The 24,675-nt window shown below is 35.0% G+C and overlaps 1 long non-coding RNA gene across 4 annotated transcripts in view; it reads left to right on the top strand.

Moving 5' to 3' along the window:
• LOC144300463 (uncharacterized) overlaps positions 1–24,675 on the top strand; it is a 445,593-nt gene that overhangs the window by 171,991 nt on the left and 248,927 nt on the right. The gene's annotated exons all lie outside the window — the stretch shown is intronic.

The raw sequence follows: 24,675 nt of genomic DNA on the forward strand, positions 1-24,675 counted from the left end.
TGCTTTATTTGAACAAAGCTAACATTGTCAAAAGATACAACTTGTGTGTAAGCCTTCATAGTGTGCTTATGACATGAATCTACTTCCCAGATTTACCTTATTGAGTTTGTGTTTTATTATATTTCTCATCCACATAATCCTACAATGTGATTTGTGCTAATTTCACTACTACATTCCCCACTCACATCTGTAGCAGAGTGATGGTTATATAATTTTATAATCAATAAGAACATGGCAAATTTCCAGGCCCTGCTTCCTGATATGAGTACCAAAAACTATCCTATCTTTCCCATCTTATATGGGACTAGAGTGACTAGAATAGAGTACTTAAATTTTCTTGTGTTCAAATTTTTAAAAATATTTTATTTATTTGAAAGAGAGAGAGAGAGAGAGAGAGAGCACAAGCAGGGGAAGGGGCAGAGGGAAAGAGAGAAGCAGACTTCCTGCTAAGCAGGGAGCCTGACTCAGGGCTCCATCCCAATGCCCTGAGATCCTGATCTGGTCTGAAGGCAGATGCTCAACCGACTGAGCTACTGAGGCACCCTAGGCACTTAAATTTTCTAAGGACCGCCTCTTAAAATTAAAATAACGTCTAGGAAGATACCACAAGAACCTGTGGATAAACTTGATTTAATTGGCCTAATTTCTTTGACTTGTCTTATTCAGATAGTAGGGATTAAATGAGATACAACCAGTAATTTTTGTTTTGTTTTGTTTTCAAATATTTTATTTATTTATTCAGAGAGAGAGAGAGAGAGAGAGAGAGAGGCAGAGACACAGGCAGAGGGAGAAGCAGGCTCCATGCAGGGAGCCCGATGTGGGACTCGATCCCGGGTCTCCAGGATCACACCCCAGGCTGCAGGTGGCGCTAAACCGCTGTGCCACCGGGGCTGCCCCAACCAGTAATTTTTGATAAATTACATGCATATTGCCAATTGTGATATCATAGTCCTGCCACTAGCCACAGATAGATACGCAACATTCAATAAAGGCTTGTGGTATGCTATGGTGAAGGGCCCTTTGAAGCAGTGAGATACATAAGTGAGGACAATAGTTGGTTGACAGTAGTACTGAAAAATATTGGATCTAAAAGGCAAGAAAAACAAAGTACATGTCTCGTTCAGTTTATCTACGGTCAATCATAGTGGTTAGTGACCTTAAAACTCAATATTTTATGCAATGGATTTATAGAAATAATCCCCTACAGAGTCCATTCAAAGCATAAAGTCAGTAAACAAGACACAACTGTGGGGATTTTTTCTTTGTCCATTTGAAAGTTTGCTATTGTCTTTGTGGTTGGAATTCAAGCTGTTACTGCATATTCAGAGAACACAGAAAATGTGGGTCTGGAATGTATTAAAAGGATAGAAGAAACAATGAGGAACAAAGTGGGAGAAATGAGTTTTGGTGGTTTGAGTAATGGGTCAGTAGGAAAATAAGGAAATGGCTAAAGACAGCTGAATGACTAATGGTGTCATAAAACAACACAAACAAATTGAGTGCATCCTTATGGAACATTCATATTTCTAGGCGAAGGAAGTGCTAGAAGTGGAAATAAACTGCTAGGGTTTGGTTAAGTGATGGGAAGGAGCTTGTTTTGTAGCTGCCAACTTTGTTCTCAGCTTTCAGAATGAGGCCTATGTAAAGGTGTGGGCAGAAAACTGATGGCCTAGGAATCCACCTGCACCCTCTCACCTGCCAGAAACATCAATTTGAATAGCTATCTGTTTACAAAAATATCTTCACAAAAGCCAAGGATTTCAGGTGATGGACTCCAGCATCTGGGGTGAAATACAAGAGTAAGAAAGGATGCAATGAGGAGGGTAGGAAAGATAGATTCACACTATTCCCATTAACTCACCAAGCCCCAATTGTTCAGCAAGGAGGAAGCAGCTCAGCTCTCCATCTCCTCGGGAGAGGAGAATAAAAGTGAATTCCTAGCTTCATGTTGGACCTCAGAGATGCCCATTTCAGCACCAGGCTGACACCTGCCACATGACCCATCAATCCCACTTACAGGTATATATCTAAAGAAAATGAAAACAAAATCTTGAAGAGACATCAGTTCCCTCATGTTCATTGCAACATTATTCGCAATTGCTAAGATATGTAAACTATCTAAGTTCCTATCAAGGATGAAAAGATAAAGAAAATATACATATATAATGGAGTATTATTCAGCCATACAAAAGAAGGAAATCCTGCCTTTTGTGGCAACATGGATGGACTTTGAGGGTATTATGTGAAGTGAAATAAATCAGACAGAGAAAGACAAATACTATATGATACCGCTTACAGGCAGAGTCTAAAAAAAGGTGAAATCAAAAATAAATAGAGTAGAATAATGATTGCCAGGAGCTGGGGATGGGGAAAATGGGGAATGGTTGGTCAAAGGGGAGGAATAAGTTCTGGAAATCTAATTACATCATAATGACTATGATCAACAGTACTGTATTATATACTTGAACGTTTTTTAAGAGAGTAGTGTGTCAATACTACCTAAATAAAGCTGGCAAAAGAGTGGGGCCATTTAAATATCATTATTACATTAATCCTATAAAAGGTTGTTCTTATGAATGAAAACTTCAAAGAACACATTTGAAAAGCCAGCAAGCAAGGTAAAGGGAAAAAAAGAATTCTGTTTTTATTTTGTTTTGTTTTTGTTTACTGCCTAACACTGTTTAATACCTAACAGACATCAGTTTTGAGCTGGGAATATTAGCTAATGTATATTAAGCTGTTATTCTGTGCCAGGCTCATTTATATTTTTACAATAAACCTATGAACTAGAAGATAAACTATGTTATAGATGAGGAAAATAAGACATAGAGAGGTTAAATAATTTGCCTGTTATAAATTAAACAACTTAATGTTATATGGCTAATATAGAAATTCAATATATATTTACCAGCATCTATCTTTTTGTTGGAAACTTTGGGAGATACTGATTATTGAATAGGAAATATGCAGCATTTGAAATTGAATATTTTAGTGGACAATTTTTAGAATTTTATTTATTATTGGAATCACAATGTGTATATAATATAATAACAGATTTTTAAGTCAGACCTGCATTTAAATTTGGCCATGTCATTAATTATATTACCTTGTATACTAGTAATCAACCTTTAGGTTTTAACATTTTCATCTGTAAAAACCACACCAACTTTTTTGGGTTATTGTTAAGACTATAAAATATGCACATTAAAAACATTTGAATGATAGGTTCTTAGGGGTTCCTTACTAAATGACAGGGTGTTGGAAGTGTTCACTGTCAATTACCCCTTTCCTGGATAAAATAATGTTCATTTTGTTCAGTTGACAGTAGGCCATATGCTTCAGGACCTTTCTTCAGCCCTAGCAGTGAAGCTCAATTAGTCTTAGCCAATTGCAATGATTCTGTTCTCTAGAGATTAGTTCAGCAATGGACTTGTGACATGATTCTGATCAATAAGCCAGAGGAGACTGCTGAGTGATAGAGAGGCTGCTTAAAAGTTCTTTCTTGCTCCCAAGTAAGGACAAAAAGCAAGAGTTTTCCTTTTTCCACCTTTGTATGCTATTATATAAATATATGAGTCTTGATCTCCTGGTGTTATCTGATGGGGCAAAAAGCCAACTTCATGGAGAAAGTAGAATGAAAGATGGAAAAAATTCTGGGGCTTGATATTTCAAAACAACTATATTAATTGTGATACTTTCTTAATTCCAGAATTTTTGCCTTGTGAGATCTTCCTCCAGTTTAAACTATATTAGTTGGGTTTTGAGTTACTTTTTAGTCAAGAACACCCTAACAGATGAGGCTTATAATCATCATAATTATTATTAAAAGGAAGAATGTATGTTCCCCTCAAAAATTTATATCATCTTGAGAGGGAAACTGCAGAAATTTAGCATCTATCTCCGAGTGCTTACTTAATCCTTTTTGAGCAGTAGTATATATTTGGTCAGAGCTTGATTTTTTTTTTTAATTCGACAACTTTGCATTAGTGGTGGGATCCTTGTCTCAAAGGATGTTCAGGAAATGTTGTCTAGCTTTTTCTTTTATTTCTAGCCTCAGGTTTGGCAGGTAGTCTTTTGCTTCCTGTCTTCTGGTATGAGTCTATACATTATATACTCATTCAACAAATATTTATTGAATGTTTACCATATGTTATGCCTACTATAGGGTGCTACTATCAAAGAAGGCTTTTCTGAGAGGGAAAAAGTGAAATAAAATAAGAAGGATGAGTTGAAGTTGACTTGGGGAAGTGGGAGGAGATGTCTCTGAAAACAAAAACAAACAAACAAACAAACAAAAAGACAGTCCAAGAAAAGGAAACTATGTGCCGTAGGGATAATGATGAATTTGAAAAGTGAAAAGTCCAAGGTTATGAAATAAAAATAGCAAGGTGTTTATTGTCATAAATTGAGGTTAGACAGGTAGGTAAAAAGAATTTTTGAGTACTTTGATTTTTGTTCTAAGAGTAAGAGTAGGTCTTTGAAAACAAATTTTAGTAATGAGAAATGTAATTGAGTTTTCATTTAGAAAAGATCACTGGAAGGAGGCAAAATGAATATGGAGAGATGAGTTCAGAGATTGATATAGTTTTCTAGATGAAAGATGGGGATAGTTTTAATTAAGTTAAGAGCAGTGGAAATAGGTGATGACAGATTTGACAGTAATCTGGAGGTAAATTTAAAAGGACTTCCTTGGGAATGGGATAGATTGAGATCTCATAGATGCTGTGAGATGTTTGGCTTGCAAGAATATTGGTTATGGTGATTTGCTGAAATAGAAAACTGTAGAAGTAGAGTTGATTTTGGTTTATGGTGGTTAGTTGTCACTCACTTCAAACCAAATCATTATGCTGGAAGAACAACAAATGAAATGTATAGTTGAATTGAAAGAATGTATGAATGGGATCACTACCCCAGAATCCTATGCATCTTTAGAGTTTCAATTTATATCTGAAATTGCATCTGGAAACCATAATATGGGTATTATGGTGACTTAATATTTTTTCTGAACAAGGAGGGTTTTATGAACTTCTCTTTGACCCTTTCCATTATCATAGTTGTTAATCCACAGATATGAGAACAGATACGAGAGATATGTCATCTGGTAACTATATCTTTCCCAATTTTGACTTAAGGAACCAGAAAAATGTCCACAATTGAAGTCTACAGGCCAATTTGTAATATTGTGAGATGCATTTGGGTCAGGATTTCAATTATTACCTGATCTCCATAAGACACACTCTAACCTAAAAACTATGTTCTCTTGTTCTCATAGTCAGTGTTGATATTCAATAGACTTTAAAAAATCTTGATATTTTTCTGTGTGCAGTTGCTCTGTAAACTATTACAAGTCTCATTGAAAATATAGACTGTACTCATTATTGCCCATATTTTTGTTTATATTTGCCATAGCTTTATGGAACCCATTCTCAAGAGACTTTGGACTCCTTTTCAATTGAAGGGCACTGGGTATGAGAACTGACTCAGATCTGGAAGCTGGGTGAATGATTTTTATATTTTATTTGGATAAAAGCAACCTAATGCTTGCCAATTCTTGATTTTTTTTGTTATATAAATCATGAAATATTGTAGTTTGCTTTCCATCTATTTCACATCTAGGAACATGATGTATCATTAGCAACCACCAAAGAAGTCTTCAGGCCAAAGTACTATTCTGGCTTTGCTTCCTGTTATGGTAATTATAGCCACATTGCCTCTGATGGCTACTTGCCACCATCAGCCTCTCAATATTCTAAGAATCCATCATCTTTATTTACGTTAAGGACACATTAATAGAACAGCAGCATCGACTACAAACTTTAGAATGAAAAGACAGCCTGCACTGAATTTCTCAGTGATGACTGTGCCCCTTTCTTTGGTGCAGTTCTTACTGTCTTAGTGAAAGGAACACATTTTGCGCCCTTTTGGTTATCAGAGTTACATGATGGATTATCTGTTCTCATGTATCACGTTTATTCTAATTTACCCAAAGTCTTGACTCTTGTAACACCTTCCTCAATTCTCTACCAAGGTAGATCTACCATCTCATGATATTTACTCTATGTTATCATCTGTTTTAAGCTTTAAGAAGCCATTCTCACACTATATTAGGACCAATTTCAGGTTAAATTCTGAGATATAAAAGAGCATAACCATGTCTATAAACTCTCCATATTCAGTCTTATAATCTCATCCTAGTTAAACTTCTTCTCATTTTCTTTTAGTTTCTGATGGTATATCTATTAACCAAATCTTGTAACCTGTGTTGAGTAAACTGCTTTTTTTCTCATAGTAGGGAAATTGTTTCCCTCCTCAGTCTATACTGTAATCCTAAGTATTGCCTAGAAACTCTGAAGGGAGGTAAGAAAGGTGGTTTATGAAAAGAACAAACATCATTTGGTAAGGCATTTGTCTCATGTGAGGTCTTTACTTATTGTCTAAGAAAAAAGGTTGCTCTCCTCTAATAAATGGGCAAGTATTTCAGAAGGTTGTAAAAGAGAATCCTGGGTTCAAAATTCTCAGACACATCTTCTCAGTTTTTATCCTATTGGGTCTCTGGGTCCTTCTATTTTCCTATCAGTATTCTAATTTCTCTATAGAAACCCACTGTTTCTTTGTGTTTGTTAAAGCCAAGATATAGGGGTATGCATAAGCCAACAAATACCTTGTCATGGATGTCAATGCATGTGGGTGTTGTTAACTTTGACCATTTATATCAATCATTATACATAAAAATCAACTAAAAACTTTTCACAAAATACCATGTCAAGGATATCCCCCCAGATATTCTTTTTTTTTTTTTTTAATTTTATTTATTTTATTTTATTTTTATTTATTTTTATTTTTTTTATTTTTTTATTTTTTTTATTTTTTTATTTTTATTTTTTTTACCCCCCAGATATTCTATATCAGTTGATTAATACTGAGGCTTGGGCATGAGTATATTTGAAAGATACTTAGAGATCCTGTATGCAAGCAGTATCAGAAGTTCTAGTTTAGTTTATAAAATGGATATCTTACATACTCTGCAGAAAAAGCATACCTGAATGTACAAGGATTGATGTTAAATTTGAAGGAAAGAAACTTGGGTGGATAACTATTTAGACATATTAGGGATTGTCTTGAATTTAATAATGTTTTGAAAAAACATTTTCAATAGCAAATGTCTTTCCCTATTTCTTTTTTTAATATTGGTAATCATAAAGGTATTTTGTTCTTGGATCAATGTGGAAACATTTCAACATTCGAATAAAGCAGAGATATTTTAATGTTGCCATTAGCTGTTTCTAAAAGCAATTACCATTATGATGAACTGTATCAGATAGCACTAGTACTGTTAAACTGATAAGGATTAGTACTTACCAATTACTGTTCAGCTTTGATGTAGGAAAATGAAAGAAAATGGGAGCAAAATTCAAATCCCTCTTACTTCTCTTTAACGATTTGCTTAAAAACTAATGTGCTAAGTTCATTTGTGAATTCTTTAAATAAGACAATTTGGTATATATGGGGGTAACATTTTGATTTGGACAAAATGTCATTCATAACATTTCTTGGTTATACAGATACTTATTATTTTGATTTCCTTGATGATCTATTGCATATGTAAGGGGGATGGAACTAGAAATTTTACTATATACTGGATATTTTACATATTTACTCAATACTTATATCAAATAGTTTATGTTATTTGTGTTCCATGTTCCAAACATATGAAATTAGGATAGTAAAAGCATCTAAGTTATAGGATTATTCTGAGAATTAAATGAGATAATACATGTAAAGGCATTGGAAGAATTATCAGTGACAATACTCACAATCATTAACGTCATTTTGATGATGATGATGATGATGATGAAGTTAGTATTGATACCCCCATTTCACAGATAACTGAGTCTAAGAGTGTGAATTACCTAAAATCACACATCTCTGAACCAAGGTTTGAACCCAGTCCTTGCTAACTGAAAGTCCTTGCTTATTCCAATACTCTAGACTGCCCCTCAATTTCATTTCTTGAGCTGGTTATTGAGCAACCCAGTGAAGCCTTGAAGGATAGACAGAACTTTACCAAATAGATGGCATTTGGTTTGCAGGTATGGGATAGGATGTAATAAAGGCAGAAGAAATGCATATAGATGAAATTTAAGTTATGGTCATTCCAGCATGCATGGAGGACTTCTGATTGCTTGGGTTTCCCCCAAAATAAACTGTTTCTGGGGGCATCCGAGTGATCCAGTTGGTTGAGCATTTAACTCTTGGTTTCAGCTCAGGTCTCATCTCAGGGTTGTGAGATTGTGCCCCACATCAGTCTCTGCACTCAGCACAGAGTCTGCTTGGGTTTCTCCCTCCCTCTCCTGCTGCCCCTCCTTCTTTCACTGCCCCTCCCCCTGCTTGCATGCACTCTTTCTCTAGAATAAATAAATAGATCTTAAAAAAACCCAAAACTGTTTCTCTTAATTTAATAAATACTTAATTCCTGCTGTATGCTTGTTATAACTCTATTTGCTTATAGGGAATATTGAAAAATTGAGTATCTTCCTATTCTTTAAAGAAATTTCTATGATGAAATAGTAATATGAGGAAGAATAAGTACCATAACAGTTCTTAAAACAGAATTATGCATAAGGGTTAAAATGGGAGGATAAAAATAGAGATGATACTTGAGCTGAGTCCTGAAGAAGGAAAAAAATGACTTAATAATTAAATATAGAGAAATAGTTTTTTGTATTTAATGCAATTTACTCAGAAAAAAAAGTACTCATGTTCCTTTAAAGCTTCCTTTAAGAAGTTATATTGGTTGAAATAGATTCCTGTTAATCTGTTCCTCAACAAGAGTGGAATTAGAAGAAATGGTTTAAAATAGCAATTGGTATGTGGCTGCCTCACTGTATTTTGAAGAATCCAAAGGAGATCTATGCCTGGTAAGACCACTAGATTCTAGAACTATCTCTTCTTAAAGTGGGGAAAGCAATCAGCATCAAGTGCCTTGTAGAGATGTTTGATGAGACTGAAAGGAGAAGGAATGTGAAGAAGTCACTTACTGAGGTTCACTCTACTTTTATAAGTATATATGCAAGTGCTAAACTTAATGAACATTTGTGTTCTATTTTCCATTAACTGCAAGGATAGTGGTATTTTTCTTTAAAAAAATTATATATTTTTTTAGAAAGTGTAAGTTGTCAGTGATAAAGTGTTTGATAAAAGTCATTCAGTTTAAAAAAAGCTCAGCAGTTTGTAATAATTTATTTTCATAACATAAATTAATGATAGTATGTACCTTCCTAAGCAGACATTTTTTTCATATATCTTATGTGTTATTTATAATGCTAAAAAGAATTTATGGATTTTGGTCTAGAAAACCATATGGAACATTTTGTTAGTTTTTTTGTTTCCTCAGTGTTCAGATTTTGAATAGAATTGGATCAAAGTTCTGTTTCAAAAAATATATGTAAATATGTAAATAATTTTAAAATTCATGTAAAACATAAAAACTTGATTTTTTTTTTTTAAATGAGAAGAAAAATAGGGACACCTGGATGGCTCAGTGGTTGAGTATCTGCCTTTGGCTCAAGGCATGATTCCAGGTCTTGGGGTGGTGTCCCTTATCAGGCTCACTACAGGGAGCCTGCTTCTCCCTCTGCCCTTCTCCCTCTGCCTCTCTCTGTGTGTCTCTCATGAATAAATAAATATAATCTAAAGAAAGAGAAGAAAAATAAAATATATCAGTCTATAAAGAAATAATGATGTTCCTAAGCATAGAAAATTATTCCTTCCATCTCATTGTATTGATCTGTAGCCCTAACCAATTTCAAATGATGTTTGCCATCTTGTTTTCAGTAAGTGTTATTTATTTTTAATTAACTTAAAAAATGATTTGTTAGTTGATTTGCATCTAGATTGCTTAGTGAAATCCTAGAGCTATATTCTCCTCTTGTCTTTGTCTACTTCTCTCCTCTACCATCCAGTGCCCAAGCTGAAACCATGTCAAATGCTATTTTATCTAATAAAGCCACAATTACAGATCGAATATTAGGGAACTTATATATTTTTCTCTTGTGGAGGATATTGGAAAATATATTCTTCCCCTCTTATAGATGATGATCATGAGTAACAATGTGGTAGGAGATGATCAGGAAAATATAGTGCATATTACTCAGGGACTATTATTACTTTCAAGCTGAAATATTGGGACTTTTGATTCTATCCTTGCCACTAGCCCTCAAAAATCAATTAGTAAGTATATAATTTTGTTTCTTTCTGTATTTTTGTATATCTGTACCCCTCCAAACACCCCTTTCTATCTGGTTTTACGTCGCTTGATAGCACCACTTAAAACCTTCTGAGATCTTACCATCTCTTGTCTGAGCTTCCCCAATAGTTTGTAAGAATTGCACTGTGACAAAAGCAGCTCATCATGTAAATAAATCAGTTTTTGAGGGTAGATATTATTTAGCTGTTCTCCATCCCTTATTTAGATTTAGATATGAAATCTTAATAATGTCTAATCAATATACAAATTGACTAGGTTAAGTTTCTAGTAACTATTAATGAACTATCATAGTTTGGAAACAAAGCTGTTGCACTCAATCTTCACATCACTCACTTCATCAATCACTCACTTATTCTGAAATCATATGAAAATATGTTTCTATTTATATTTGGTTAAGGAATAGTTTTGGAAACCCACTGTCTTTTCTCATTCTCTGACAATATGTCTATTGTCAAAACACTGCATTCATGCTGCTACAATGCATGTATTGTAATTACTACATTTTATTACTGTTTAGAATTCCTCCTTTGACACTAACTTATATTGAAAATTGAAAAATGATTTCAGCATAGTCCCAGGATATAAGATCAATATATAATCAATGAGTAATTGGATATTAAGATGTTTAAAAATGTAGCATCATTTGAAATAGATGATAAATAGGAAATTCTTGGGGTACCTGTGACAAAAGATATGCAAGAATTTTATACTAAAAACTATAAATACTGCTGAGATAAATGAAAGATGATATAAATAAATGGAGGGATGAACCATGTTATTGGATACAATGTGACAATATAGTTAATGTATCAGTTCTACTCAAATTGATTTATAGATTCAAATCAATCCCAACTGAAATCCCAGCAGGCACTTTTTTAATCCTAGATAGTGACAAGCAGTTCCTAAATAATCAAAAAAGCTCTAGAATAGCAAAAGAAACTTTGTAAAAGGAAAACAAAGTTGGAGTACTAATGTCACCCGACTTCAAGGCTTTCTTAAGTTTAAACAGGTAAGACAGAATCGTATTAGCATCACGTTTAACAAAAAATAGATGGAACAAAATCGAGAGTCCAAAGTAGACCTGCATATATAGGGCCAAATGATGCATGACAAAGTTGCAAAAGCAATCATATGGAGAGAGGATAATCTTTTCCAAAAAATGCTGCTTCAGCAAATGTATATCCATATGCAATGGACTTTGATTAACATCTTAAATTGTTGGAATGCCTGGGTGGCTCAGTTGGTTGAGAGACTGTCTCTTGATTTCAGCTCAAGTCATGATCTTAGGGTGCTGGGATCCAGCCCCGCATAGGGCTCCAAGATCAGCAGGGAGTCTGCTTGGAATTCTCTCTCCCTCTCCCTTTGCTCCTCACCCCTGCACTCACTCACACTCTAAAATAAGTAAATAAATATTTAAAAAATAAAAAAAAAACCTTAAACTCTTGGAAACATTTCCTTCATCACTGGATTCAGTTTATACACGTTTGGCATTTATTCTACATAGATTATTTTATGTTCTTTTTCAGTGCATCCATAGACAATTTAAAAAATGAATAACAACAACAAGATATGAGAAGACCAGACATTATGTCAGTTTATCCTATTATTAGTGTTTGCTTACTTAGTTAAGATGGTGCTGGGTATACTTTTCATTGTAAATAGACGTCTTTCTATCTGTAACCAACAAGTGACTATATAGTGTTACATTAAAAGGACTGATTAACCTGTCCCCCAACAACCTTCTGACAACTGATTTCATTATCAATAAGTTTTTGCCAAATATTCTTTTTTAATTTGGTAGGAGCAAAATAATGGGCAGACTGTTAAATGAGTGTGGACTTTCAGTACGATTTCTTTTTCTGCAAGAGATCACATGGAAATACCAACTTAGAACTGCTTTTTAAAATATTTTTAAAAATTAAAATATTTTTAAAAATTTATTTTATTTTTTTAGAACTGCTTTTTTTACGTTATTATTTTTTTTACATTGATTTCTTGATAAGTGGTTTATTTAGATCTTATAAATCTTGGCAAAAGTTGCAGTGGTGTAAATTCAAACACCAAACCAGAGTTTGTGAGAATAAACCTGTGTTTACCAATTGCTAAGGAAGCCTTTAAAAAAAGAGTCTCTTAATAACGTAAAGACTGCTAACTCTGGGAAACGAACTAAGGGTGGTAGAAGGGGAGGAGGGCGGGGGGTGGGAGTGATTGGGTGACGGGCACTGGGGGTTATTCTGTATGTTGGTAAATTCAACACCAATAAAAAAATAAAAAGAAAAATAAAGAGTCTCTTAGAAACGACAAATACCCACCATTTGCTTCAACGTGGATGGAACTGGAGGGTATTATGCTGAGTGAAGTAAGTCAGTCGGAGAAGGACAAACAGTGTATGTTCTCATTCATTTGGGGAATATAAACAATAGTGAAAGGGAATATAAGGGAAGGGAGAAGAAATGTGTGGGAAATACCAGAAAGGGAGACAGAACATAAAGACTCCTAACTCTGGGAAGCGAACTAGGGGTGGTGGAAGGGGAGGAGGGCGGGGGGTGGGCGTGAATGGGTGACGGGCACTGAGGGGGGCACTTGACGGGATGAGCACTGGGTGTTATTCTGTATGTTGGTAAATTGAATACCAATAAAAAATAAATTTATTTAAAAAAAATTAAAAAAAGGGTCTCATTGTTTTATCGTAATACAGACAGGTAGCTTTATTTTTCATTGTTTTAATAATGGTAGAGTTTATTGCAAGTCATGGCTTTGCTTGAGAGTCTCATTCCAATTCTTTTCCTTGCCTTGGTCCAGATACTATTCTTCTGTCCAAAAAGCAACACCTCCAACAAAAGCCTCTAGATTAGATGTCAGTAAACTATAGCTCATGCTCTGATCCTAGTCCACAGACTTTTTGAAAGTAAAGTTTTATAGGAACAAGACATGTCCATTAATTTATATATTGTCTATAGCTATTTTTGTGCTACAACAGAGTCAGGTGCTATGATAGTACAACTAGCTAGTTAGCTGAGAAATTTACCATCTGGGCATTTTTTGGGGAACTATCTGTCAACCCCTCTTCTAGATCCTGGCATCAGGAAACACCTTACGGATAAGTATCCTTTTTGGGCACTTTCATTCTTGAGGTTAGATTTCTCTATCACAGAATTTCTTTTATGTATTTTATTTATTTATTTTATTTTTAAAAAGATTTTATTTATTTATTCATGAGAGACACAGAGAGGGAGAGAGAGAGAGAGAGAGAGAGAGAGAGAGAGACACAGGCAGAAGGAGCAACAGGCTCCATGCAGGGAGCCTGATATGGGACTCAATCACAGGTCTCCAGGATCACACCCTGGATTGAAGGCAGCACTAAACTGCTGAGCCACCGGGGCTGCCCTCTTTTATGTATTTTAATATTTACCTGTTTCATTTAGCCTAGTGTGGGTCTATTGATAGGAAATTTTTTCAGTTTTGTTGATCTGAAAATGACTTTAGCCTTTGTTGAAGAATAGTTTTGCTAGGAATAGAATTCAAATTTGGCTGCTATTTTCTTTCAGCATTTTGAATATGCTTCTATTATCCTCCAGCTTCCATCATTTTTGTTAAGAAGTCATCTATAAGTTATATTGTTGTTCTTTTAAGAATAGTATATACTCCCTGCCTTGCTATAATTGTGCTTTAATTTTTGAATTGGTTAGGGATGCCTGGTTGGCTCAGTGGTTGAGTGTCTGTCTGCTTTTGGCTCAGGGCATGATCCTGGGGTCTTTGGATTGAGTCCCACATTGAGCTCCCTGCAGGGAGCCTGCTTCTCCCTTTCCCTGTGTCTTTGACTCTCTTTCTCTCTCTGTGTCTCTGATGAATAAATAAATAAAATCTTTAAAAAATATTTTTTGCATCCATTTTCAGCAATTTGTCATAATATGCCTAGATGTAATTTTCTTTGATATATTCTTCATGGAGTTAGTGGAGTCTTCAAAGCCGTGGCTCAATGTTATTAATTAGTTTAGGAAAATTTTTAGCCAATATTTTTATGTGTATTGCTTCTGCCTTGCTTGCTTTTTCTTCTCTCCTTCTAGAGAATTACATATTTTTTTTTGTTTATGAATTGTCTTTTAAGCTATATCTAATCAGTTGCTAAAGCCATTTGTTGAGTTTGTCATTTCTATTGAAATCCTTCAGTTTCAGATTTTTCATTTTATTTTTTATTAAAAAAATTTTTTTAAAAGAATTTATTTATTCATTCATGAGAGACATGGAGAGAGAGAGAGAGGCAGGGACACAGGCAGAGGGAGAAGGAGGCTCCATGCAGGAAACCTAATGTGGGACTCGATCCCAGCACTCTGGGATCATGCCCTGAGTGGAAGGCAGATGCTCAACTGCTGAGCCACCCAGGTGTCCCAGATTTTTCATTTTAAATATAACTTTTAGTTCTTTGCCAAAGTTCTTAATTTTTACATTTATTTGATCATATTAAAGATATTTATTGCCAAGTCTGTTTTTGATAGCTTGTTTATCTGGATCTCACCTATTTTTCTATGGTTTATTTTAGTTTTAAATTGTTTTATTGTTTCTTTATGTATTTGGTAATTTTTACACCCTGATTTTGCATATCAAAAATTATAATAAAAATACATGACTCAATATGATGTTATTTTCCTCTGCAGAGGATTTGGATTGTTGGTAGGCAGCTAAGGGCATTAGCAATCCTGGATTACATTAAGGAATTATAATTCAGATGATTTTAAAGTGGCCTTTCAGTGCGTTTATAGGAGAAACAATTTCTGATTAGTAATTATTTCCAGGCCAATTTAATACCTCAGGAAGCTCTTCGAACACCATGTACTTGATGCCTCTCGATATTAATTCTGTTTCCCACTAGCCTTGTAAGGTGAAAAAAAAAATCTATTCTCAGTTTTTTCAGGCCTTTAAAGCCACCTTTCTGGGAACTTCTTGTGTTCCTAGGGAAAAATTAGTTCCTAATGCCAGGTTCACCTTCTTGGGTCCATGTTTTCTCCTGGCTATTGGTGCAGCAGTTCCTCAATGGCTTGGTTCCTCAGTGCCTCTAGATTTCCTAACTGCTTATGGTCCATGATTTTAGTTTGGCATTTGCAGAAATAGATGTTGAACTATGTAATGGCTGCTGGTATATACCACTTAGAACCACTTTTATGAATAAGAAGTTCTTTCCAGGGGGCTGGCTGATGATTGCCCACAGCTGATTTTTTTTCTTTTTTTCCTGGAGTTAGTTCTCGGACTATGGTTGCTGCCTTGCCTAGGAATACTGCTCATTCCTAGGGGCAGCCTAAACTAAATGACTGCTTGATGTGGTTGTACCAAGCTTTGGCTTCAGTGCCTCAATTTAGGGCTTCTGTGAAGAGTCATTTCAACTGTAAGGCTAGAGATTTGATCTTTAAAATTTCATACCAATTTCAATTGAAACTTCTCCTTTTGCCAATTCTATTTTCCCGATTCCCTTACAGGCTTTGTTTCAGAGTATTCTCGAATAATCTACTTTGTGCAAATCTCAAAGCTCTAGGAAACTGAATTATGAGAGCCTATTTACTTTGCTTTTCCTGCAATCATCTTATTTATTTATTTTTTTGCTGGGTTTAACTCATTTTTGGGGAGAGGAAGTCAGTGTTGGGAGAAGTAAAACATTTGGGACAACTGATACACTTTGACTATGACACACACAGAGTATTATCTTGTTTTTTGCCTGAGGGGGCACATCTTTAGTTTTTGTTTCACATTCACTTTTGAGTTGATATAATCAGGAAATCTTCTTTACAATATTTTATGGGGTGACTTAGAATTTATTTTTATTCAATAGACATTAATAAACATTGTTTCTTCTAGATCTTTTACTCTTCTTTCTTCTTGTGATTCTGGAAGTTCTTCAAGATTCTTGTTTTCTTTTTTTCTTTTTTTTAAACCTTCAACATCCCTTCTTCTGCAAACCACTTCTTTCATGGTCTGTCCACATCACTAGAGCCTGCTATTCCAGGCCGATCCACATTATGGTTCCATGTAATATCCCGAGGTTTTCAGCTAGATATAGCCGGCTTAAATAGTGAGTGAGCTGAAACACCTAATGTATTTTCCATCTCTTAAGTGTGCTTTTCTGCTCAAATTGTGGTTAAAGTAATTAAAGATAGTACCTCTGAAGTCTGTGCCTTGCAATTTCAGACAAGTCTGCCCTTTAAGTGAATTTTGCAGAGATTTGTGTATGTCATTGGCATCGTCTCTCAATCTGGAATTAGTTGTGCTGTATTTGGCAGCTATTATTCACAGATTATGCTGTAGGGTTAGGCTGTCTTTTAGTTTCATTTAAAAAAGGAAGTTGTTTTTCTCTTTTATTATTTTTAGTTGGCGTAGATTAAGAGAAGAAAGACATCTTTCCTCAGGCATCTTTGTGTGGAAATCAAGATTTTGATAATGATTTTATTAATAAAAACAGACATATGGTATATTTCTATGTATTTATTTGAAGTGAAGGGAATGTGTTTCTCCTATATTTAGATTTTTTATTTGCTTTACATTACTAACCTATAATTTTCTTTCATTGTAATGGATATTTTGATTAATTAGATATCTAATTAATAGCTTCAGAATTAAGTTTGGTTTACCTGTATTAGATTATTAGATTTGGAAGTGAATAGGCATCTTCATAACATTGATATCAGTGACTTAAATGAGAGTTTTTGTCTTTTATTGAAACATGGTTTTAAACATGTTTAGTCAGGTTTAAATTCCTTCTTTAAGAATTCAAAGCAAGGGGTGCCTGGGGGGCTCAGTCATGGTTAAGTATCTGTCTTTGGCTTAGGTCATGATCACAGGGTCCTGGGATCAAGCCCTGCATCTGGCTCCTTGCTCACCCTCTATTTGCTGTTCCCCCTGCTTGTGCTCTCTCTCCCTGTCAAATAAATAAAACCTTTTTTTTTTAAAGAATTCAGAGCAAAATTATTTTATTCATCATAGCTTAGGATTTTTAAATCACATCAAGAATCAGACTGTGAATACTCTGTTTTTTTTTTTTTTTAAGATTTTATTTATTTATTCACGAAAGACACAGAGAGAGACAGAGACATAGGCAGAGGGAGAAGCAGGCTCCCTGCAGGGAGCCCAGTGTGGGATTCCATCCTGGGACTCCAGGATCATGTCCTGAGCTGAAGGCAGAAGCTCAACGACTGAGCCACCCAGGCGTCCCTGTGAATACTCTTTGGATGAATTATTCTCAAATTTATTTGTTGAATAATTGTGTAAGTTGGCTCTGACGTTCCAAATCTTAAGCAGAATTATACTGTAATTTCAGATAAAGATTTATATAATTGTTGCTATTCTAGCAAGTAAAACATAAATAATTTACTCATGTTTGTGTGGGAAAATTTTAAATCATTGCCAGTATCACACTGAGCCCTTACAATAATAAACAGATTATTAGATGTGCCTCTAAGAGTTTTGCCTGACTTTCAGAGCATTTGGCAAGAAGTTTAGCTGCATTAAGCAACAAGGAACATCACCTTATTGCTACCATTCAAGCTGTAATTTTGCTAAAATGGTGATCCCTTGTCTATCTTTTATTTTTTCTTATTTATCCTGTGTACCAAACTGATTGTGTATGTTTTTGTGTGTATGTTTTGGTCTCATACCTTGTCAATTGTCCCTACTTAGTGAATATTAATAATCTGCTAATCAGTAGCATTCTATCTCAGAGGAACCATAATATAGCAAGGTTGGTGAATTGGGTAAGCAAACCCACTTGGAGTCCACTTACCTGCAGTTGGGCAATTCAATCATTTAAATTTTTTTAACCTCAATTTCATAATCTGTAAAACTGGGAGATCAGATAATATCTTATATCCATTGTAGCTCTGTCATCTATATTTTTGTAATAATTTTCATGATCTATTATTTTAAGATTTTATTTATTCATGAGAGAGATAGAGAGAGAGAGAGAGAGAGGCAGAGACATAGGCAGAGGGAGAATCAGGCTCCATGAAGGAAGCCCGATTTGGGACTCAATCCCAGACCCCAGGGTCATGCCCTGAGCCTAAGGCAGACGCTCACCCACTGAGCCACCCAGACATCCCTTCATGATCTATTCTTGATAGAGTCTTACATCAAGTTGCTTGCATAAAAGCAACTGAAGATTACTTAAGACCTTGTAAGTAGGATACAGAGGAGTAAATAAAAAATCACTTTCCTGATGTATTCCTAAAGAATCTTTTAAACCCCTATTTTTCACCCTATAGTTCATGTGTAAATGATATCCATTACTTAAAATTTCATATGCAAAGACCATCTGGTCTTTATAAATGCTGTTCTGCTTTACCAAATATTGATAAATTGTGCAGCTTTGTGCTGCCAAATACTTAGGCCTCTTTGTCATGGCTTCATACCAATTTCAAAATGAATACTGAATATAATTATTTAGGGATGAAAGAGCAATAGTAAATAAAACCATATGCTTACTATTAAAGCATTTTATTTGAATAACTCTTAGTAGCATATTTTCAAAACTTGGTCCACTTGTAATACTGGAAGAGTCCCATTTTTATTTGATTCCTGAAACTACAACTCTTGGGCAATAAGCCCATCTGTATTAATGGTCCAGCCTGAATTGAGCTTGATTAGTATTTGAAATTGATTCTGTCCAGATACCAGATGGCCCAAGTTGGTATTTTATTTGTCACTTTCAAAGGAATTTTTTTTTTAATGTGGGAATGAGCAGATTCAAGATGATGACTGTTCTCCCGTAGGTTTACAAACAACATTTAATATTACTGCTTGCATAGATGGTCCCAACAGAACTTATAGTTAACTGATGACTGTGCTCCAGTTATTTATGCATTGAATTTTTCTCTCAAGAGTCTAGCTTCTTCAGATTTTTCTTTTATTCCTATCTCTTTTAAAAGTCTAATTTCTTAACTAAAAAACTATAGCAAGTTCAGATAGTGTATTTTGACCTCTGGGATTATGCTTTGAGTATATTAATAACCTGTGCTTTAGAGAAAGCTAGAGTCAGCTGGCCTATTCACTAGAGTGGAGAATTTATAAAATGGATAGTAGGAGGACAGCTAATTGTAAGTTTTTGAAATGAAGCTAAGGAAGCTAGATATTTTTCTCAATGTAGGAAGTAGCGATTCCTCAAAATTTTTTTCTCCGCAAGAAAGTGGGAGAGAAGAGCTGGAAGTAGGGGTGGAGAGATAATTTGCATTAAGCCTGGGGGAGAGCATCAGGATTTCAGTTTGAAAGTTGGCTGTGGCAAAGTAGGGAAAGGGGTAAGAACTCCTTTGGAAGAATTAATGACAAATATGATATAGATAATGAGGAGCCTGTGCTTCCACCTCAGCTTCTCAGCTTTTCACATCTCCAACAAAAATACATGAAGCTTGGAATAGACTTGTTGACCTCCTTCTCCTGCAGGCGTTTTGAAGGTAGTGTCGAAAACTTGTAAGAGTGGAAGTTGAAACTTAAGAGGTAGTCATTTTACAATTCCAAATAAAAACATTCAAAGTGGAAGCCTAGAATTGGAATTCTCCTTTTGGGATACACTGGAGTATGTTTGTGTATAAGAGGTAGGGAAGTAACATAAACTGATGACTGACACTGTCTTTCAAGCAAGGAGAGATTCCCGTTCGTTATTTACCAAATAGTGTTTTTCTTTATATTTCATTTCGCAAAATTCTCAAATCTTCTAAAATAAAATAAGTAAAATAAAATGCACAAATTAGGAAATATATTTGAAAAATTTAGAACATACAGAACATTTTGCACCCCCTACGACTTCCTCATGGCGATGAAACACCATAGCAAGGCCTATGATCTGCTTTACCTAAAAGTCACGTAAAGGAGCCTGATGTGTAGGGCAAGTAATACACCATAGGATCAGCATTGACCAATGAGAAAAAAGAGATTGGAGCGAGGATTTCCCCTTTTTGGTGAATTGAGGTTTCTGTAAAGCCTATTTGGAAATATGCTCACAGACTAAGCAACCAGATGATCTTTTTTGTGAAGCCTTGTATTGCTTCCTCTCTTTTTCTGCCTCACTTTTTCCTCAATCTCACTATCCTGAAGTTGCATCTCTCTAAAAAGTAGTATTCCTTTTACTTATAAAAATCACCTGTAGAGATTTATTTTTTTACATACCATATCTGGACTCATCACAGACATGCTGATACAGTACGTTTGGTGCAGCCCAAGACCTTGTATTTTAACAAATTCTGAAGCAAAGCAGATGCAGATGATGAATGATGAATAGGACATACTCTGAGTTTAGCCTCATGCTCTTGGTTTGTTGTTTTTGTTCATTAATTGTGTGTGTGTGTATGTTTTAAGATTTTATTTATTTATTTGATGCAGAAAGAGAGAGAGAGCACAAGCCGGGGGAGCAGCAGAGGGAGAGGGAGACACAGGGTCTCGGCAGAGCAGGGAGCCCAATACGAGGTTCCATTCCAGGACTCTGGGATCACAATGGAGCCGAAGGCAGATGCATAAGTACAACTAAGCCACCCAGGTGCCCCTGTTGTTTATTATTTTTTTAATAGTAGTTGTATATATTTAAGGTATACAACATGATGATACGATATACATAGTTAAATTATTACTACAATGAAGCTAATTAATATATTCAACTTCTCAAATAGCTATGATTTTTTCTTTCTTTCTTTTTTTTTTTTTGTGATGAGAGCACATGAAATCTATTGTCTTAGCAAATTTCCAGTATTCAGTACAGTATTGTTAACAATAGTCATCATGTTGTATGTTAGGTTTCTAGAATTATTCTACATAACTTAAATTTTTCAGCCTTTGATCAATCTCTCCCCATTTCTTCTACCTCCTTGCTCCTGGTAACCACAGTTCAATTCTCTGCTTTTACATGTTTGACTTTAAAAAAAATTTTTTTTTAAAGATTTTATTTATTTATTTGAGAGAGAGAGCAGAAGTAGGAGGAAGGAGATGGGGAAGCAGAAGCCTTGTAGAACAGGGAGCCTCACTGGGGACTTTATCCCAGGACCCTGGGATCATGACCTGAGCTGAAGGCAGACATTTAAGACTGAGCTACCTATGCACCCCTATATGTTTGACTTTTTTAGTTTCCACAGATAAGTGAGATGATGCAGTTTATTATTTTTTTCTTTCTATGTCAGCCTTATTTCACTTAGCATAATGTCCTCCAGGTTTATTCATGTCACCAATGACAGGATTTTCTTTTTCGAGGCTGACTTATATTTTACTATATATATTTCCCACAATTTCTTTCTCAGTTCATCCATCAATGGACACTTAGGTTGTCTCCATATTTTAGCTATTTTTTTTAAGACTTTATTTATGAGAGACACAGAGAGAGAGAGAAAGAGAGAGAGAGGCAGAGACACAGGCAGAGGGAGAAGCAGGCTCCATGCAGGGAGCCAATGTGGGACTGGATCCCGGGACTCCAGGATCACACCCTGGGCCAAAGGCAGGCACCAAACCGCTGAGCCACCCAGGGATCCTTATTTTAGCTATTTTAAGAATGCTGCTACAAACATGAGAAAACAGATAGATACCTCTTTGAAGTGCTGATTTAATTTCCTTTGGATATACACCCAGAAGAGGGATTACTGGATCATATGGCAGTTCTAATTTTTAGTTTTTTGAGTAAACTTCACATCGTTTTTCATAATGGCTGTAACAATTTACATTCCCACTAACACTGTATAATGATTTCCTTTTCTCCATATCCTTGCCAATACTCACTACCTTTTATCTTTTTGATTATAGCCATTTCAACAGATATGAATTGATATCTCATTGTGGTTTTGATTTACATTTTCCCAGTAGTGAAGTTGAACACTTTTTCATATACCTGCTGGTTATCTGAATGCTTTCTTTGGAAAAATGTCTATTTAGGTCCTTTGCCCATTTTTTAAATTGAGTTGTTTTTGTCGTTGTTTCTCTTGGGTTGCATGAGCTCAGACTCTATTTTTCAAGTAATGTAATACATGATTAGGAGCTGAAAGATAAATTGCCACCCCAACTACTAAACTTTTTATCAAAGATTAATTGTAATAAGATAGAAATGGAGGTGAATATATTGGGAGAACAATAACTAATGCATATAATAGATGTGGCGGAGTTGATAATTATAATATTGTGAAGTTGGTTGTTTTTAAAAATGTCATTGAAGACCCAGCCTCCTCCGCCTTACAAATAATCAAATTAGACCGATTAATTGCTAATTTAAGGCAAACTGGAGAAAATCAGAGGGCACTCTGATAGCACTAAAGATGACTCTCATTTCCTCCACCCATAGTTTCTTATCACACTGAAAATTAGTCCCAGGGTGTTATTATAAGATTAACTGAGCTGCAAAGAAGATTAAATGCATAGCCTCCACAGGTCTTCTAAGTGAAAATCACGGCCTTGATAAGGAAAGATATTCTTTTCTTTCTTTCTTTCTTTCTTTCTTTCTTTCTTTCTTTCTTTCTTTCTTCCTTCCTTTCTTCTTTTTCTTTCTTTCTTTCTTTCTTTCTTTCTTTCTTTCTTTCTTTCTTTCTTTTCTTTCTTTCTTTCTTTCAAGATTTTATTTATTTATTCATGAAAGACATAGAGAGAGAGAGAGGCAGAAACACAGGCAGAGGGAGAAGCAGGCTCCATGCAGGGAGCCCGATATGGACTCAATCCCTGAACTCTGGGATCACTCCCTGAGCCGAAGGCAGACCCTCCACCGCTGAGCCACCCAGGCATCCCTGGGAGACTTTTTCTCTGAAACCCCCTAAGGGACTCTTTTGGCCACCAGAGGAAACCCGTTTGCATTTGTCAGAGGACAACAGTTTTTCATGACCTGGAGAAATGAAAAAAATGTTACTTGAGGCAAATGCCCCCTAAGAGGACACTGTTCTGAAAACCCACCTCCACCACCCTTTGTTAGGTGTAAAAACATTAGAACTGAGAAGTTCTGCTCCGTAAAAAAATAGTAGCATGCCAGTGGAGTTGGAGGTAATCCTGTCAGAGAACAGGGGAAATATGTAGAAGAATGGATAGTGTAGTACTGATGGGAATGTTCAACATAAGACTATGTAGGGCAAATTCATTGATTTGAGGCTACTCATTAACTCAAGATTCAATGTTTTGCTAACAACAGCTGGAGTTGGTTTTGATTGTTTGTTGATTTGGTTTCTTGATTATTGGAATCAATGACCTATATTAATAAAATAGAAATGTTAGAAGTTACTTAAAAAATATTGTAGAAGTGGATAGACTATGCAAAGAAGGTAGGGATACTGGAATACATTTGTTGTGTAGGAGGTGACAAACTTTGAAAAATCATTATGAAATACACGTTGCATTTTGGACTTAATATGAAAAAGATATAGCAGACTTTTTTCAATGCTAAAATTTCCTGGAGAACATGGGGGAAATGATAAAGAAAAATCATTAGTCCAAGTGTCTTACTGCCCTCTAGTGGTTATATGTGACATACCTGAATGGAGAGAGGAGAATGCCATAGTGGTTTACAGCCAGTCTTAGAGAATATTTAAATGTTTCTCACATTAGGTGATTTAGGAGATGCTTAAAAGGAGCAAACAAAAGTCTTACGATTTCTCTGGTTTGGAAAACAATTTTTATTATCACATTCTTAAATATAATTAAGTATAAGATAATATGCTTATAACTGTCTATAAAATTATACAATTCAAATTAATAAAATACCTAAAATATATTGAAGATTCCAAATTAAAGATATTTGTGTGATGGATTATAAATAATATTAATGTGGTATATGTGGCTCTTTTGTTAAAACTAAATTTTGGCTCAAGCCTAAAAATGATCCTGTCACTTACCATGCATATTTTTTTGTTTGGTTGGTTTTGGGTTTTTTGCCTCTGGCATATTCATATTGCTCATACTAATATATAACATTATAAGTCTAAATTATTCCACAGTTTTATCTATTGCACTATCAGGAAATCTTTATTTTTACAGCTTGTCTTGATATCCCTTGTATCCAACTGATGGGAAGGAGTTGTTTGTATCTCATTATTTCCTGAGGGTTTTTTTTGTTGTTGTTGTTTGTTTGTTTCAGATAATGAAGTATTGCTTGGTATAAGTGAAAATATAAAAGTGAATCCTAAAATCCACGTTGGCTGTGGGTTATGAGGCATCCTATAGATGATCTGGAAAAATACTGAAATTAATGCTTAAAAGATTAAAGCTCTGAGGTGGAGATTTTAAGTCACTGAGAATATATCCATTGATTACTAAGGAGCCTCAGACTCTAGTTTTAAAGCGTAGTTTACTATAACTTCTTCATATTTCATGTGAGAAAACTGAAATCAAAGAAATAAAGCCATATACCTAGGTATCACAATTAGTTAATCAAGAATCCTGGAGTAGGATCCAGATCTTAGTATTTTCATTCCTGTATGTTTTCA

The sequence above is a fragment of the Canis aureus genome, chromosome 28 (genome assembly GCF_053574225.1).
Source record: "Canis aureus isolate CA01 chromosome 28, VMU_Caureus_v.1.0, whole genome shotgun sequence".
In the NCBI taxonomy this organism is placed as follows: Eukaryota; Metazoa; Chordata; class Mammalia; order Carnivora; family Canidae; genus Canis; species Canis aureus.